The sequence below is a fragment of the Pinus tabuliformis genome, chromosome 6 (assembly GCF_031772625.1).
Source record: "Pinus tabuliformis cultivar Carrire ecotype Pingquan chromosome 6, CPIR1, whole genome shotgun sequence".
NCBI lineage: Eukaryota > Viridiplantae > Streptophyta > Pinopsida > Pinales > Pinaceae > Pinus > Pinus tabuliformis.
The window spans coordinates 1,651,757,933-1,651,764,975 of record NC_142292.1 but is presented as its reverse complement, the minus strand read 5'-3'; the positions used below and the strand labels follow the sequence as shown (position 1 = coordinate 1,651,764,975).

Here is a 7,043-nt window from a genome sequence, read left to right as displayed (position 1 = left end):
ACCTCTTGTGAATGGACGACCCTGCACAGCCTTTCAATCCTCCCGAGGCCTAAGGCAAGGCTGCCCCCTTTCCCCCTATCTTTTTATTCTAATGGCTGAATCTCTAAGCAAAGCGCTGGACTACAATAGAAGGGCAGGACTAATAACAGGGATCAAATTCGAGCAGGGCACAAAAAACATCAATCACTCTCAATTTGCTGATGACACCCTTCTAATGGGAGGTGCTTCGACTATCATTGCTAGGCGCTTCAAAAGAATCCTGGACCAGTTTATGGAATGCTCAGGAGGAAAAATAAGCCAAGACAAAAGCTGCATATATGGATGGAATACTTCGGCTCACAACATTCAAAGTATCGCAAATATCTTAGAGGTCTCTTACAAGGTCGAATGGAACCACTTCACCTACCTAGGTATGCCAGTGAGCAAAGGCCCTCTGAAGATAGAAACTTGGAACACAATTCTTGACAAAATCAAAAGAAAAATCCAGCAATGGGGAACCATGTGGTTGAACCCAGCAGGCCGTCTTGTTCTTCTCAAATCAGGTTTGATCTCTCTCCCTCTCTATCGTTTTACTTTGCTACAAGCACCAATGAGTTTTCATCACAAATTGGAAAAGGCCCTTCGCTTTTTTCTCTGGCAAGGAGGGAAATCAGAGAAAAAAAAATTCAATTTAGTAGGCTGGAGAAGTGTCATCCAGCCCCAAGAAAAAGGAGGTCTCGGAATAAGGTCTCCTTATCTTTTGAATCTAGCTCTCGGGGCTAAAATAGTTTGGAGATTAATCACAGGGAACCCTGCATGGTGGAAATCAGTTTTAGAAGCCAAGTATCTCAGCGCTTCTAGGCATAAGCTCCTAGAGGTAAACATACCCAACAGAAACAGCTCCAACATCTGGAAATTATGCAAGAAAATTATCCCTATCATGGCCCAGCATGTTTCCAAAGTCCCAGGAGAGGGAAGCAGCATAAGCATATCTAAAGATAGAATCCTTGGCCAAAATCCAATAAAATCCAAAGAAGATGTTCTTCCAGCTCTAAATTGGTTACATAGCAAAGGAATTTGGAACCTAGCCCAAATCTCCAAGTGGGGAGATTCCTTCCAAGAATGGATTGGCTGGGATCTGCCAAACTACCCAAGGGATCTGCAACCAAATTTCATCGCTCTCCAAGATCAGTTACACAGCAAAGCCCCGATTCAGAAGGGCGCCAGAGACAGCTTTCGATGGGACCCATCAGGCACGGAGTACACGACCAAAGCAGGATATCACCACCTCTGCGCCACAACCTTTCCTCAGGACATATGGAACCATTGGAAGCTAGTTTGGAAAGCAGAGGCCCCCCCTAAAGTCAAATTCTTTTGCTGGCTCCTACTGAAGGGGAAAATTTTAACAGCTGAAAACCTCAAAAAAAGAGGCATCATAGGCCCCTCCAGATGTCCAATATGTCTACAAGCAGAAGAGACAATCCAGCATCTGTTTATCAACTGTCAAGTGATTGCTAACTGCTGGAAAGATCTAGCTACTGTAGGAAGAACAGAGTGGAATCCCAATCCAAGTATAGTAGAGGCAATCAAAAATTGGAAGAAGCTTTGCCCATGGAAGAGCAAGAAAATCAAATTATCTCAAAGAATCTGGAATACTTTACCCTTAACAATGCTATGGAGCATCTGGATAGCAAGAAACAAGAAAGTGTTCCAAGACAAAAACCACAATACAAGGAAAATATGCCACAAAGCTATAAGCTTAGCTGTAGAGACTGTGACCATTCGATCTTGCAGCAAAATCAACCTCAGCAGCCTCAGTGTTGAAGAAAGGGACTTGATCAACTATGGCAACGTAATCAGTAGCTATGAATCAGAAAAGGATAAGTTAAAAACAAAAGAGACAGCCACAGCATGGAAACTGAGACCCAAGGAGGAGGAATTCGCCCTCTGGTTGAGTAACTGCAACAAATATTGTCTATTTTTTGATGGAGCTTCAAAATCTAACCCGGGTCAAGCAGGCGCTGGAGGTGTTATATGCAACGCAAATGGCACAACAATCTTGTATTTTGAATGGGGACTGGGAGACTTGACCAACAATCGGGCTGAAGGGCTCGCTCTATATCAAGGACTAACCCAGGTCATCAATCTGGGCATCAAGAAAGTTAATGTCCTCGGCGACTCAGCAATTATCATTCGACTTATGGAGCAAAAACAAAATACTCCTAATACTCTACTGCAGCAAATCAATACAAGAAATCAAAATCTACATAAACTGATAGAGGAAGCCAACTACTTTCACATTCTAAGGGGTCTAAATAAAAAGGCGGACTATCATGCTAACCAAGCATGTCACCAACCAAAAGGGCAGCTACGCTGCAATGATCATGTCTCCACTCAATCGCTTCCATGAGTTACGATTATCCATTTGAAACATGTGGTCTCACACCCTACAGAATCTACCGCAGCAGTCAATCCAAAGGAACTCAGGCCAGAAAGGATAAGTATGACAGCCCAGGAATGTGCAAACAGCAAGGGAGCTCAAATCAAATTGAAGGAGTCAAGATTTACAGCGCAGAAAATCGTCCTTGCTTCAGAGATGGCGATCCCAACCAAGATATGCGTAGTAGAAGACATCCTCTGTGCGGTCTTGGAAGGGATCCCACTGAAGTAGTGAGTTTCAGCAGAAGCCATATCAGCAATCAAAGGAGTTGGCACAGCCAACAGACAAAGCCAGAGAACGCAGCAAACATTCAGTCAAAAGATCATGCTTTGTAAGTGCAAATTTTGGGGACAGCAGTATATTAATATCTACAGCAGCTTAAGTAGCACTAGCAGTAATCTAGTTAAGATAAGGACCAAGGAAAAATTCCTTTTTGTAACTCCTTGGATCATCTTTGCTCCAGAAGCAACCTATGTAAGGCTTTAGCCTCATCTTTTTCAGTTAATGAATAGCAACCGAACTTTGTATAAAAAAAAAAAAACAATACCAATTCCATTTCCCAAGACATAACATTCCACAATAAAGGTTTTTTTGAAGTCTAGCGTAACTAAGGCCAGTGCTTGGCACATTGCCTCTTTAAGATGTTCAAAGGCCTTCGTTGCTTCTGGAGTCCATGAAAATGCACCTTTCTTCAATAATGTTGTTAGAGGATCTGCTATTCTCCCATAATTTTTATCAAACTTGCGATAATACCCTGTCAAGCCAAGAAATCCTCGCAGATGCTTTATGGATGTGGGGATTTTCCATTCCTTAATGGGTTTAATTTTTCTAGGGCCTACCTTAGCACCTCCACCAGATACAATATTACCCAGATATTCCACCTCTTGTACTCCACAAAAATATTTGGAGGTTTTTTCATATAATTGTTTCTCCTGCAATAGTTTGAGCACCTTGTCAACATGTTGACCATGATCCTTCCAAGACTTGTTGTAGATTAGTATATCATTAGAAAATACTAACACAAACTTTCTAAGGAAGGGTTTCAAAATGGAATTCATCAAACCTTGAAATGTAGAGGGTGCATTAGTAATGCCAAAAGGCATGACCAGAAACTCATAATGACCCTCATGAGTTCTAAATGTTGTTTCTAGAATTTCTTCAATCTTCATTCTGATTTGATGATATCCTAAACGGAGATCCAACTTGGTGAAGTAAATTGATCCATGCAGTTCATACAATAATTCATCAATGATAAGAATGGGAAATTTATCTTTAATAGTGAGCTTTTTGAACTCCCTATTATCTAGACACATGCACCATGATCCATCCTTCTTGTGCACCAATACTACTGGAGCAGAGGAAGAACTCTGACTAGGTTCTAGCATTTCTGCAACCATATGTTCAATTTCACTCTTTTGGGCACAGGGATATTCGTAAGGCCTGATGTTTGGAAGAACACTTCCCAGAATCAAATGAATAGCATGATCATGATCACGAATAGGTGGGAAGCCTTTGGGAGTCTCAAATACCTTGGAATGACTGTTCAAGAATTTTTGGAGATCTAGAGAAATAGATGATTTCGATGTGGGAACCTCTAGAAAACATAATTGTGTGATTATGCCTCATTGTTATTTTTTTACAATCTTTGTTGTGCCATTAGAGCTGATTATCTTTCCTGGTTTCCATGTGATACCCCTTAATTCAAATTCCTTTCCTTTCGAAAAAAATTCAAGAAATGTGCTTGAAAATTAAAATCTATCGTACCGAGAGATTGTAGCCATTGGTCTCCTATTACAACATCAACACCACCCATTTGAATGGAAAGCATTGGAATGTTCAATACATATTCTCCCATGGATACCTTGATATTATGGCACTTTCCAGAGAAATTTATGGTTCCTCCATTTGCAGCCATCACTTGACACTTTGGTGTTGGATATAGGAAGCAATTAAATTCCTTGGCTATATTACAATGAATAAAATTATGGGTACTGGCAGAATCAATCAACACTATTACCTTTTTCTTCTTGATATGTCCTTCTATCTTGAGAGTATGAGGAGTGGTAATTCTAGCCAATGCATTACAAGATATGTTTGGATTCATTTCTTCTTTCACCAGTGTTTGTTCTTGGTGTATATCCTCTTCTTTTTTACGTTTCTTGTTCCTTTTCTTCCTCCTCTTCACAATCTATGTAAAAATAATTTCTTCTCAGCACACTTTTTGCCTTTAGTGTATTTTCTATCACAATTGTAACACAACCCTTTTTCTCTTTTTTTCTTGAAATTGTTGTGGTGTCAACCTTGTAGGTTGTGGAAGGCTAGGGGTAACAACAATTCCATCTTTCTATTTGTGAGTGGTAGGCTTTCTTGTCGCCATAATTTTTCTTTCAATTTTTCTTGCCAACTTGAATGCCTTCTCCAATGAATCAGGTTCCCAAAGGCAAACCTCATGTTGGATTTTATCCTTTAAATTCCATATGAACACATCAATCCTATGATCCTCTGGAATATATTCCAACCTTATATTCAATTTTTGGAAGTCCTCAATGTGTTCCACATTGTGCCCTTTTGTTTGAGATTTATCAATTAGCTAAAAAATGTGTTTCTTTTTGTATCCTCATAATCTGCTATCATTTCTTCCATAAAAATTTCCCAAGTGACAATTTGTTTACTATAGCAAAGCCATCGATACCATACAAGTTGATTGGGTTCTAAATATAAATTTGCAATGTGTACCTTTTCTATGTTTTGCACATTATGGAGATCGAAATATTGCTCCATCTGTAGTATCCATGTTACAGGATCCTTGCCATCAAACTTCCTCATATTGATCTTTGGAACATGGTGGGTCTTCAATCCAATGTTAGAGTCTATGAAATAATTATTAACATTTCTTTTGTTCTCATCATTAGTTTCCTTTACTACCCTTTCACCATTAGTAAGCATTTCTTGTAGCAACTTTGTGAAATTTATCTTCAAATATTCGATGTTGCCTTTAAGTTTGGCTTCTATACCACCCATCTTAGCTTCCATGCCATCCATTTTAGCTTCCACATGATCCATCTTAGCTTCCACGCCTTTCTTTAAACCATCCATCTTAGCTTCTGTTACTTTTTGTGAGAGTGAAAATTGTTGCACTTGGTCTCGTAATTTTGATATATCATGTTGCATTTCTTCCTCTTCTTCATGAGTCATGGTAGTGCTTTCAGGTTACTTACTAGGTGTTTCCATTTCCTTTATTTGAGGCATCAATTAATGATAATTATACCTCACTATACCCTTTGAATTACTTCAAAATAATTTTTCAAACCAAACTTATGCAACTTTAAAAAAAATATTGCACACCTTTTTTTGTTTTTCCGCTTTGTATGAGCTCTATCTTCAAACAATTGTAACTCTCCAATTTTGGATCTCCAAGTTTTTCAATTTTGGCCTGTGATAGCCCTCTTCTTCCTCTTTCCAACCCCACATGTCTAATAGAGATTGGAGTCTCCAAGAAATCATTATGTCCCATCTCCCACAATGACCTAATTATATACTGCTTCAGTAGAGTGAACTTGTATGACGTGCCAAGTGTCCCTGTTTTGACCTCCGTCTCTAAAAATGATACCCAACAAACTAAAGTATGTCCGATTTTTGTGACCTTTTACGAAATTTGAATTTGAGGCTTAGAGAGAAAGTTATGGTGATTTTCCCAAGGTGATGTGTTTGAGATCGAATTTCAGAGGCTGTAAAACCCTAAATTCATCAATTCATATCTTCGACAATATACTGAGATAGGATCTGAAATTCGGTCACACGGTTCATGAGGATTGTGGCTAAAATGGGTTTTAATTTCAGCTTTTGAGGCTTCGTAGCAAACAAGTGATATAGAAAATTCCACGATGACCGGTTTGAGGCAGCGAAACCCTAGAATCCAAAGCTCTGATACCAAATGTTATGCAACCAGCTCACAAAATAGAAGAAAAGATAAATCAACGACTTCAAAATTAGCCTCTTCGAGGGGGAAACCTCTTTTACATTACACAAATGAACAATTATTGGATGATACAAATGACAAGACCTCCTTTCTATATATAGGAGTCTAACGGGTCACAATATAATCAGAGCTGGCATAACAATAATAATGTAATGGCACAACAATAACAATAGTGGGCTTCTATGGGGCACATTAATAAAAATATGGGGACAAAATGGGCACATCAATAAAAATAATGGCTACAACGACAATACTAATAAGGGAATACATTAGTATTATAGGGACCTAACATACTGTCTCACTCGAAGGGGTAAAGTTCGGGAGTAGCTAAGTGAGAAACTAGCTTATGGTTGGGTCGACCATGAGAGCCCTTTGGATATTCCTCAGAATAACTTGGATAAGTTTTATAATTCAATATTTCTCTTTCTTGAAGAATTAGTAAGTCTGTGAATGTGTTTGACCTTGTAAAGTGCTAACCTAGACAAAAAGTTCGGTATGTGAGCTTATTTAAAGAAAATGTGTCAAGTTAGAAGTGTTAAGGTGAAAAAAAATAGTGGTGGAAGACTGTCACAAGGACTGACGTGAATAATGATGGAAAAATCATTCTAAGAAAACATAAATAAAGAAGGTTGGTATGTTTAGACC

The 7,043-nt window shown here is 38.8% G+C and overlaps 1 pseudogene; it reads left to right on the top strand.

The window, feature by feature from the left end:
• Nucleotides 1-2,385: 2,385 nt before the first annotated feature.
• LOC149265294 (uncharacterized) overlaps nt 2,386-7,043 on the top strand; it is an 89,442-nt pseudogene continuing 84,784 nt past the window's right edge.